Here is an 11,850-nt window from a genome sequence, read left to right on the forward strand (position 1 = left end):
AAAAGAGTCTGCAGCACTGCTAGCAGCTCAGCACAGGCTTTGCTCACAACATGCTCACATTGACAATACTAACATGCTGTTGTTTAGCAGGTAGACGCATCCTCATACAAAAGTTTGTTTGATATCTAAGGAAAAGTTTTTCCTAATTTTTCGTGCGTTATCCTACGAAAGTCCAGCAACACGTGTCAATTTCCACTCATAACATGCATACGATCTTTTGTAAATAAACTTTCTTCACAGGAAACTGAGTTTAGGCATCAACTACTTGGTTAAATTTACTGCGCCTTGCCTCGGAAATGGACGAGAGCAGGCGGCAGCAGCATTGGGCGTTGAAAAAAAACTGCAGTCAAGTTTTCAGCCACCTTCAATTCAGTTTCAATGAAAACACAGGAAATCATTGAAATGTTTACATCCTGTTGGTTACATTTGTAGGCTACCTGTAGTTTGCAGACTACGTTTGGGTTATATGGCGTGTCATAGCGTGTCTAGTGACATTTGTGCTCTCCTTTTAAAATGGTTTCTGATGTTTCACAATCGTTAATCTATGGACTTCACACATTCCTGTTCTCTGACTGAATTTTTTTTCAAGTTCAACAAGATGGAATTAGGCTTTCTCAATAAATATCTTTATTTACAGATACTAAATAAATAACCTTAAATATTATTATTATTATTATTATTATTATTATTATTATTATTATTATTATTATTATTATCAGCCACATCATTGCACAACATGAGTCCACTAGCCAAGTCAGTGTGGCTCTAGTGTCAAATCTTACAATTACACAGAAAATAAGAATTTTCTACAAAACGTGGTGTTTGTTGTCAAAACTAAGAGCCAATCAGCTCTTTGATCAGGAAACAGCCAGGTGTTTCCCATCATGCTCGGGGTCATGCAGTCTGTGGAGAGCAACTGCGATGCCTGGCTCTAAAACCTGCGGCCGCCTCGCTCTTGTGAGGTTATCGTTGCCCACGTGTTCATGGCGTCAGAGCAAGTCGGGCTCAAGTCGGACACAAATCTAACCGACATGCATTGTGAGGCGATCACCGGTGATCGATTCTGCGCAGGACTGGCTCATCTCGAATTAACCTAACATTGACCTCTAAGGTTTAGCGTGATAGCATGCTAACATTCGCGATTTAGCACTAAACACCAATTATGCTGAGGCTGATGGGAATGTCGTTAGTGCTGGTATTTCGTCTTACAGTATTGGGAAAAATGTAACATTTGAAAACAATGATAAAAGACTTACAGACCTGACTGTGAAGTCAAATTTATTTGATCTTAAGTGTTTGCATAATAGGGGCATTTACAGCATTGACTCCAAAACGTGTTAAACCTGAGCAAGAGTTTAATTCAAAAGGAAAAGAGACTAAAGTTTAAAGCAATGCCAGATTTGAATAACTTATGATGTTCAATGCTTATTTTTAAAAGCAATACATCTAAATACATGTATGAGCTACATGCAACATGTTTCAGCAGCTGGTCATCGTTTCTCTCACCATGATATACAGTGAATTAAAGACTTAATGGGATTAGTTGCAGGTAGTTTCTGATTTTGTTATTCAGATTTACCATCTATATTAGATACAATTCAAGACACAGAACCACCCACATGTTCACAAGAAACATCTTGATATCATTTCCTGAACATAGTTTTTCTACACAGGCATCTATGCAACAAAAAGTCTGATTAAAATTTATTTCCCAAGAATCGTACCTCATGCATTCATTTCCTTTTTAATGTGGTGGCTCACTGGCGTGCAGCTCTCATCAATGCTCCATCTGCCTGTGGTGAGAAACACAGATACCATCAGCGTGTGTAAAACAAGTAAACACAGTATTCGTCAAATTCAAACTCACAGAAAATTACAAAGATCAAAGCATCTGCTGTCTATTGAATCGCTAAGAGCCAAAAAAAATGGCTCCTTCTGTTCTTTTAATAAAAGCTAGTTTGATTTGGCATTTAGAGGACGCTTGCTTTGCTCGGAGTTATCAGCAGTCTTTTCCATTACTTAATTAAAAGCAGCACATTAATCTGTTCTTAATGAATTCTATTAGTTATTTACAATTATATGTAAGTCAATTAGATACTTTGATACAGTACAGGGCTCTTGCTAACATTCTGTTACATTCTGTTACCTAAAAACAAATATGTGTTGGGTATTTTATAGAATGATTCAAGTATTTTGACTCAAACTACACCGATTTTACTACTTCAAGGCCAACACAAACTCTGTTAAGTTGTCAGTTTGTCCCCACCATGATGTGGAGAAGGTGGCATTTAGACAGCCATACTACAAATTACTTGAATAAAGTATATTCATGAAAATTTAACCAAATGAAAACATTTCAACAAATACAATTTAAATAACATAACTTTAAAGTTCAAAATATCTGGCTTCAGCGCTGCTTATTAACCTTTGTGAGAGGAGAAGAATAAATAAAAATAACTGGGTAGGATTGGTATATACTGAACATAAAATGTAAAAAGGAGCATAATCATAATAATAAATTATAATTAGATAAAAATTGGCTGTGGCAGTGGGTCTGTTATGAACATGAGTCTGACCCAAGCGTTGGACACAGACATGTTGGTGGAGTAAAAAAACAAAAACTCTTATTGCCACAAAGGATGAGGACATGAAACTGATAAACTAAAGAGGAATGATGACGGCAGAGCTGAAGCTGGCGTGTGCAGATAATGAGGTGAAGCATGAAAAGCAGCAAGGAGAAGCTGGTATGCAGTAAAGTGGTGATCCTAAAACAGGTTAGAACAGAAGGAAGCAAACACTAAGAATTAACAATACATAGTTTGGTAGAGACAACACGGCTGAGCTGAAGAGAGACAGGTGTGCTTGATGAGCTGATTGCAGACAGGTGTGCTTGATGAGCTGATTGCAGACAGGTGTGCTTGATGAGCTGACTGCAGACAGGTGTGCTTGATGAGCTGACTGCAGACAGGTGAGCTTGATGAGCTGACTGCAGACAGGTGAGCTTGATGAGCCGAGCTGGGAGTCTGGAGAACGAGGAAGGGAGACAACGCCCTGCACGGCAGCACACACAGATGAAACTAGACACGGAGAGAGAGACAAACAAGGGAGGACAGACAAATTGCTTACAATGGTCATGCCGTCACATTGGGACGTGACAAATTGTAGGTATTTGACGCACTGGGAATGAGAAGAGGCTGCAGACTCTGGTACAAAAAGCCAAGATGAGTCACAACTTTAGAAAACTTTGCGGAAACTAGAGCGGTCCCATGACTTTTACCTTCTGGACCATAACAATTAGTTAGTTAAGGGGCTGACTTTTAAAAAGAGCTACTCAAATATTGTGTGCATGCAGGTAAGCGTACACACGCACACACGCGTACACTATACTAAGTGGGGAGCAAGGCATTTCTCTGGCAATTCCAAATGAGCAACACTGGGACCAGGAATAATGGATGAGCAGCAGCACGGTCAAGTCTAATTACTGGAACCTCTCGACATTTGAATCCCGGTCCTTACTTTCCGGCCACCTCTGCTCCGGTCACATGTGTAATGGCCTGTTTGGAGTGCAGGCATCAGTCTGCCTGTTGCTGACGTAGTTCAGCAGGCTCACAGTTCAGGTCCTCACTCCGGCTGCGGGCTTCCAGTAAATGTGGCTCTACATCACCCCCCGGCACAATCCATCCCCATTAGCTTCGAGCAGGTGCAGCCTATTTCATCCTCATTGCCTTACAGTGTCTGAGCTAGACAGCCACTCCATTCATATAATCCATGGATCTCAATGTGCTCTGCCCAGGTTCAAGTGGTTTAAAGGACACAACGGGGCAGAGGGTGGAAGTTAATTGACTGTGCGATTGGGTTTAATGACTTGATCCCAGTGTGAGAGTGAAAACCATCATGAGATCCTCTGCAAACTATGTGAGATCCAAAGACTGCAATTAGGGAATGCTATTTAACACGGCTGCTTACTGGAGATGTGCCGTCCATGCAAATAATGGATGACAATATACTGAGAATGCTCACCTGATGTGTTGTTGACATAATAATGGAACCAGCAGGTCCTGTCGAGGCTTATTAAAAACCTATTCCTATACCCTGTATGACCTTCTTTACCTTAGATGGAGCACATGTCCAATCTGAGTCAAGCTAAGTAAAGTTAGTTTTGTTCATATAATCCAATATCGTAATCTAAGGTCACAATCCGTTCAACGTATGAGACCCTTCATCCAATCAATTGTCTAAGGATGAAGGTTGTCACACCCTTCATCCCTAGACAATTGTATCAGATTAAGAAAAACTCTCAAAAATACCCTTTAAGAGGACAAAAAGTAAAACCCAGACAAACGTGCACGTACAGAGTAGACAATAATAGCAACAGTATGGAGAAAACATATAATATATTTTAAATAAAGTGCAAAATTGGTAATAATGTGCAGAGGGAGTCTAACATACTTTAATCCTTACTAATAGATTGAATAAAAAAAACAAAACATGATATTCACACCTTCTAAATGCCACTTGTAACTGTTTCTTCTCATGTTTTCACTTGTGTTTGTGAATTATGTTTGAATTTTGCTTCTTAATCTTTTAAAAAGTTTTTTTTAGTTTCGAGTATGTTTCCTGTACACGAAATGATGGTAATCTCAATGAGACTTCCTGTTTAAAGGTTGAGTTTGACACTATTTAAAAAAAGACCCACATGTTAGTGTGTTTCTCAATAATATACTTTGACTCCCCCACATTGTCTGTGGTTCTCAACCCCGAGCTTATTTGCTCCTACTGAACACTTTTAAAGACAGCTCACAAATTTATACTTTTTTTTTTTTTAAAGCAAATATTTCCTTAAACAGCTTTGTAGTTTTTTAGCACAAGTTATTTAAGCAGCAGTGAAGAATGCATTTGTTGAGGTCTATTTTCAGCTGCTGAATAACACATACTCATTATTGATCATTATTGGTAGGACAGTGAATGTTGGTTTCTCTACATTGCCGATGTCTATCATTAATAAAAAAAACAACACATGGTACAACAGCTCTATAGTATGGAGGAATTATACAAAAACAATACTCAGCAATCGTTGGTTTTGGTCTTTTTGTGGGATTCGTTAACAATACAACAATGTAGAATATCAACATATCTATTAAATAAAAGATTATCTAACCAACTAACTAATAAAGTCTCCTTTTTTTAGGATATTTAAACAATTTATTTCCTGAATTTGTTTTCTGAGAAACTGAAAGCAACATCCTTTTCCTGTATGTTTTATTAAACTCAGCTCTATTTAGTTCAAATCAAAAATGTTCATAAAAGTGCAGCAACATTATAAAAGGGGCTGCATTTAATTATCCGAGCTGTGGTCTTCTTTCGTAACGTGGTGGAGGTCGATGCTGTGAACAGTACTGTGATCAAACACGTTCTTATCCTGCTCGTTTATCTACATTTCTTTGTATTTTTCATGTTGTATGTAGTAAGATTGATTGTAGGTTGTTGTAGTTTACAGAGGAAGTCTTAGAGGAAATGTAAAACAATGCATACAGTAGACAACTTCTCATGAGGTTGACCAAAATATCTCACAAACTCTGAGTTCTGGATCAGTATTTTTGGCTCCTTTAAATCTTGATGTAAACTTAACCAGCTGAACCACTGATTCTTTAACTCACAGTATTACAGTTATACTTGAGTTGTGTTTACTTACTCCCATTGTGTAGTAAATGAGATGTTTGTGTTTTTGCAGTCACCACTTGGTGGTGCCAGCAATCATAAATCTATAATGTTTCTGGTGGACTCAATAAATGTATTCAGTAACAATTTGTTATTAGATTTTGAGGTGGAATTACCTGATTATTAAAAAGGTATTGTGGAATATCAAGGTGGAAAATATAACAAAAGAATAAAAGCTTGTATTTATCTTTTAACAACTGAAAGATCAACAGCCATTTTATAAAAACACACATGCATGCAAGAAGAGAGAATAGGGGCACCATGTCGGTGGTTAAAGTATTAGTTATACTTTTTCTGTTCTTTAATTGCTCTCTCGGTGTGATAAGAAAACAACTATGGTCCCAGGTGATCCAGTACCAAAAACTAAAATGTTTTATTAAGAGAGTTTGGTCCACAAACTTTGTTTTTATCGTCTTTGAAGAGGAGCAACTGTGAGACTCCTCCACCTTTAGGAAAAGAGAACATCTTTGAACTTGTCTGCTGTGGCAAGATGAGGCTTTCCTTCCCCCGAGTAAAGCACACACAAACATTCACACACACATACACAAAGACACAGATTTTGAGGCAGGTTTGGTATTTCAGGTCTAGTGCCTCTAAATTGGAAAGGTTGCAGTGTTTCAGTTATTTTGTTCGCCGAAGCCTCTTGTGTTTCTATTCACAAGCTGAGGATGTAAAAAAGCTGTGACTGACCTGTCTGATTATATTACCAGGTCACTGATCACAAGTCTTAATTCTAACAGTCGCTGTGGGCATTTTACTATGAAAGGACTCAGTGAAAATATTTTCTTTTATGCTGGAGAAGTTCTACCTGAAAACAAACATTTCATTGACTCAAAGACATGTTCCTCTTAAATGAATTTTAGCCATGACATTATTTGGCTTCAAGAGTGAAAGTGGCTTATGTGGACACACTCAAAGACATTATAGATCAAAAAAGGGAAAAACATAAAATAAAGATATTTAAGATTATAACACAAACAAAAAACAAAAGAGAAAGATCAATTATGAAATATGATTCTGAATACCTTCAAATACGAATTGTTTATCTGCACATTTTCTTATAAATTGTCCACCAAAAAGCAGGCAAAAATAAATCTCCCAGGCCTAAAGTGTTTCCTAAAAAGTGCAACACTCTGCATAATCCAGATTTAAAAAAAAAAAAAAAGTTTTTGTATTTATCTTACTGAAAACATAATTACGTGGTTCCCAGTTTTATAGGACAATAGAACATAAAATCAGTTAGATGAGATGATTGTTAACAGATAACTCAACCAGCAGACAGTTAGCTTGGCTTAGCTTAGTTTAGCAAAGTTTAGCAAAAAAACTGTAAACAGGGGAACAGCAAACCAGCAAATCCATCTGCCAACAACACATTATATTTTGTGTGTTAATTTGTTTAGTGTCTAAAAAGTTGAGGTTTGCTTATAAGCAGATATTGTTACCTCCGCAGTAAGTCAGGCTAGCGGTTTCCCTCTGTTTACAGTCTTTATGCTAAGCTAAATTATTATTATTATAAAATGTTTAAGGATATAAGACCAAATCTTTAACTATTCCTTTAATGTATAATGTTCAAATAAAATAAACGGATGGACCATAATATGATAAAGCACCAATAGTAGTATCAGAGTCTGCAGCAGGACATTTTAAAAACCCCAAACTTTACAAACCATCCAGCCTGATTTATGAATTTCTCAAAGCTCTTTAGGTCACGTACGATGCAGCACGGAGAGAATACAACTTCCTGTCATTGAGGATAGGTAACGTCTTGAGGACAGCAAACAATGAGATCGATCAGGTTTAAGCCACCTTCTCCTCGAGGGAAATACTTCAGTGAAGAGAGGAGGAGGAGTGGGAGGGAAAATTTATGGACCAAAGCAGAAAAGGAGCGTGAGGAGATGCTTAAATTACAGCACAGATACAGACTCTTAAAAAGGAATCTGATGACAGAACTGGGTATTTTGCTCAATGCTCAAATGAAATTGATGTTTCTTTCGTACGATTTTTAGAAACATTAACTCCCTGCACTTTACATTGCTCCTGGATTAATACTTCACGAGTTCCCCAACTGTCCCCTCTTGGGACTGAAGGAAAAAGAGCAGCAATCATATAAAAAACATTGGCAGTGCTACAATGGCTTCATCTGCACATGACAAGCTGAAGAAGAACAAGTTTTTGAAGCTGACAGCATCGAGAAGTTTTCCTTACGAAAACTCTGTCCTACATATTCGAAACCGCTCTGAGCAAGGCGATGAAATTATTACATCAAACTGAGACATCGGGGAGCTTTTATTCTTATTCCTGCTTGGATTAGAGGGAATGCGTCAACATTTTGTTAAAATATACTTCTTCTACCAGAGAAACAGATGGGAAGATTGAATTTATTTTCATGTCAGTACTCAGTAAATGTTGTTAAATATTAAGCTAAAGCTGGCAGACAGTTAGCATAGCTTAGCATAAACACTGAAAAAGCAGGATGAAACAGCTAGCCTGGCTCTGTCCAAAAGTAAAAAGCATCTATAAAGCTCAGTAAATAGTCATAGAAATAGGAGCTCATTTGAGATATGGACTAGCGTTAAGAAATCTGGATTGTCTTTCATTTTTCGCCACGGTTTTGCTTTTGTTTTAGATCATCATATCTATTGTGCGGGGCGGGGAAAGGCACCCTTGTTTGTTAAAGGAAGTGTGCACATTAGTCAGTCCAATCACACTCACATGCAGAGTAGTGTTAAGCAGTGCTGCAGGAATGAGTCCTAAAACCCAGAAATTAGTTTTGCACGTCCGGTTCTTTTGGCTCAAAGTCATGGGTTTCTTTAAATATGTTTTTGGTAATAGATGCCTCAATTATATTTTTGTGGTTAACAAAACAAGCTTAAGCGATATAAACGATTTGTTCTACATTAAAATGTAGTAAATGTGTAAAATGTAGTGGCTAAATCAGACAACTAAATGTCAGTAAGCCGTGATACTACAATGGTGTAGTTAATTTAAAGCCTAATGTTAGGTTTTTACTTCCTGCAATCACATTTACTCTTCATAAAACATAAAAGTGGTGTTCATTTGTGGAGATTATCTTCCCAAACAAAATGTGTAAACATCATAAACGTTTGTTTGTCACAGAGCTTATTTTCTGCAATAATGGGAGCTGTCAGAAAGGACTTGTTTAGGTTTTAATTTGAAGAAGCTTCAGTGATTGGTCTCTTTGGTTTTTTTCAGCTTAACATTAACACCCACATTATTCATACTTCATAGCTCATAATAGGTTGGTTTGTTCAGTGTGTATTTGGTGGTCATTTTCATTTGTAAAGAAAGCCTCAGTAATATCTCAGTCAAATATACCTTTTCAACAATATGCAGCACGCCATATGTACTTTACATGCAAATAAAGGTGTAGCCCAGCCAGGTGTAAAAACAAACACACCTTCACTCTCACTGTGATGCCTCACATATTCTCAGGGTCAAAGGTGAAAAATGTTCCTACAAGCTATGCGAGCTAACAGGAATGTTTGCGTGTCGACTGCAGCTATAGTTGTGACATTTCTCCCCCAAAGCAGCAGAAGGTTGTAGCAGCAAGTGTAAGAAACAGTGGAGCACCGCTCAGAGAGAAAGAAACCACAAGACCGGCTCTGCCTCTGCCCTCCTAATCCCTCCACCTCCCTCTTTTCATCTCTCTTCATCACTGGAATTCCAAATGGGTATGAATGTTTTTCCGCCCGCTTTTTCTCAAAGCTGCGTATTAACAATTGCATCGCGCGGCAAATGGCATCTCCGAGGTAGGGGCCGACCTTTATTCCTCTGCAGAGGGCACACCAGTAAATCCATTTCTCCAGAGATGCGGTTCACTGAATAACAAATCACGGTGGCAGACGTGGCTCTCTCTCTCTCCTGTTAAAGAAAGGCTATTGCTAGAAGCTTCCTTCACAGAGACTGTAACACCAGGGGTTTATTTGTGAAGAGAGGGGAGAGGACAAATGAAGGGAACTTTACCTCCAAACATGTGAAAACCACTCTTTTCTCCTTTCTTCTCTGCTGATAATAGTCTTGTTAAATTACACATATTACCATGTGAAACAGTAATGATGCCCTGCTGTTCACACAATACACCCTCAGCATCATCAGGGAAAATGCACAGCCCCATTTAGCTCTGATATCTCACAGCTTCTGCACATTTTCCCGTATCTCATTTCTTATGTTCTCCTCCCTCGAAACCACATTAACTCCCAAGGAATATCAGCTACCTGTCAAAATTTTGTTAAGGTGGCTCACATTTCACGAAACACCTTATCTCGCCTCACGACCAATGTAACGTTATTTACACCCTGCAAACAAAATGGCTCCGGCACTGTCGCCGCTGATAAGAAGCCTTTAGTCGTGGAACAAGGTGACAGCAGCCAGATTACAAGCTGGTGATTTACCTTATTCGTTCCTGTGACCTAGAAAAGCAGACCAATTTCGGTATACGTTGCTGCTCCACTGCAGACAGACCTGATTTACTGTCTGATGTGTTTTATTGAATCTTCTTCCCAAGAATTGTTCAAGCAACTTTCCTGTGATTTGAAGAAAAGATTAGCTTGCAGATTGAAGGGGATAAGATTCACAGCATTCGAAGAAAACCAATTTTTACAACATTATGGCTCTGTGCTGACCTGGATTGCATGTAATTTCTGTTTTGTTGACATCTACAGATAGTATGCTTAACCCCAGGTCTTATTTTTCATCATGTAGAGATTCGGGAACGCAAGTCTGGCAAAACATTGTTTATCTGGGGAATCAACTCCTAAAGCTTTCCATTATAAACTTCAGTGTCACATGAATAATTTCGAATGCTTTTCTCTGAGTCACACAAAAAGTAAATACATAAATTAGCCCCCTGGATTAGCTGTTGTAGCTTCTTATGGATCTACTTATCCTCGCTGGACACATGTAAAGCTGTAACTGGCTGACAATTTTAGTGATTAAAAGTAGTAGCAAATGAGAGAAGATTTGTTTAATTGATTGTCTTATCTGGAAATTAAGAGGGAAAAACAAGAAACCAATAACCAACTGATTGCTAGCTGTTCTCCATGGCCCTTAGCAACTATTGCTAAGTCAAGCTCTCCATTCAAACACGGCACATCAGCAGTTTAAACATTAATGGCGTTCCCATTACCAAAGTACATTTTTAATGATCTCAGACTGATGTACACAAAAGCAGCTTGTGTTTCCAGCAGAGTTTTTTTCAAAACAAGAATCTTAAATATGCACTTGCTAGCTACATACAAGCAGTAAGGTTAGGTAATGTTGTCTTGGGAATGTAAACTTTCCTAAATCTAATAAATAGCAGGAGAGCACGGATAACGTTACTCTTGATAGCATCCAGAACCAGCTTCTACATATTGGCAAAATACTACACAGTTGAAGACGCTTGTCTTGAACTGGGCTTTTTTTAACCTGTAACCCCACAAACTAAAATAGCAAAGTTATTTATCGATGTGCTCCGAAGCAATGCTCTGTTACTACTGCTAGTTAGCCAAGCCCGTTAATGTTTACAGTTTACATCAGAGCAGATCAAATTGCTGTTTTTTTATCCACTCCTCACAATTGCTGTTATGTTTTTTGTTTTAGAAAGAAGACAGAAAAGACACCACCCTCTGAACTCTTTAAATGCCAGGTATCACTCTTACTTGCCCCATGCACACAGACAATCGGTGTTCGGTAAGAGGTTTATTTACGGAAAGAACTAAGGTAGGTAAGGTAAGGTAAGTTAGGTGGTCAATGGCGAGAGACAAATATTTTTTTTATCCTGTTTGAATTTTTCCAAGAATAACACGTGATGTTTCCTAATTTAAAAGATAATTTCCACGTCAAGAAATTCCCATTTTGTCTAAACGTCTTTCAATGGAGCTACTGTGTTATTCGTACCAGGATGTACACTTTCTCTTCCTAATAAGAGTCCACAAAAAATACAACTTTATTACTATCTTTTGAATTTACAAACATAATATGTGTAATTCAAACAGGGTCCAAAAATTATTTATATCCTGCGTTAACTACAGAATATAAATTATGAGTAATTTAACTTTGATGGCCACTTTTAATGCACCTAAATAGACAGGTTTTGGGTCCCTTTGCATTTAGCTAATCCAGAGGGACACT

Source organism: Anoplopoma fimbria, chromosome 4, assembly GCF_027596085.1.
Source record: "Anoplopoma fimbria isolate UVic2021 breed Golden Eagle Sablefish chromosome 4, Afim_UVic_2022, whole genome shotgun sequence".
Lineage (NCBI taxonomy): Eukaryota > Metazoa > Chordata > Actinopteri > Perciformes > Anoplopomatidae > Anoplopoma > Anoplopoma fimbria.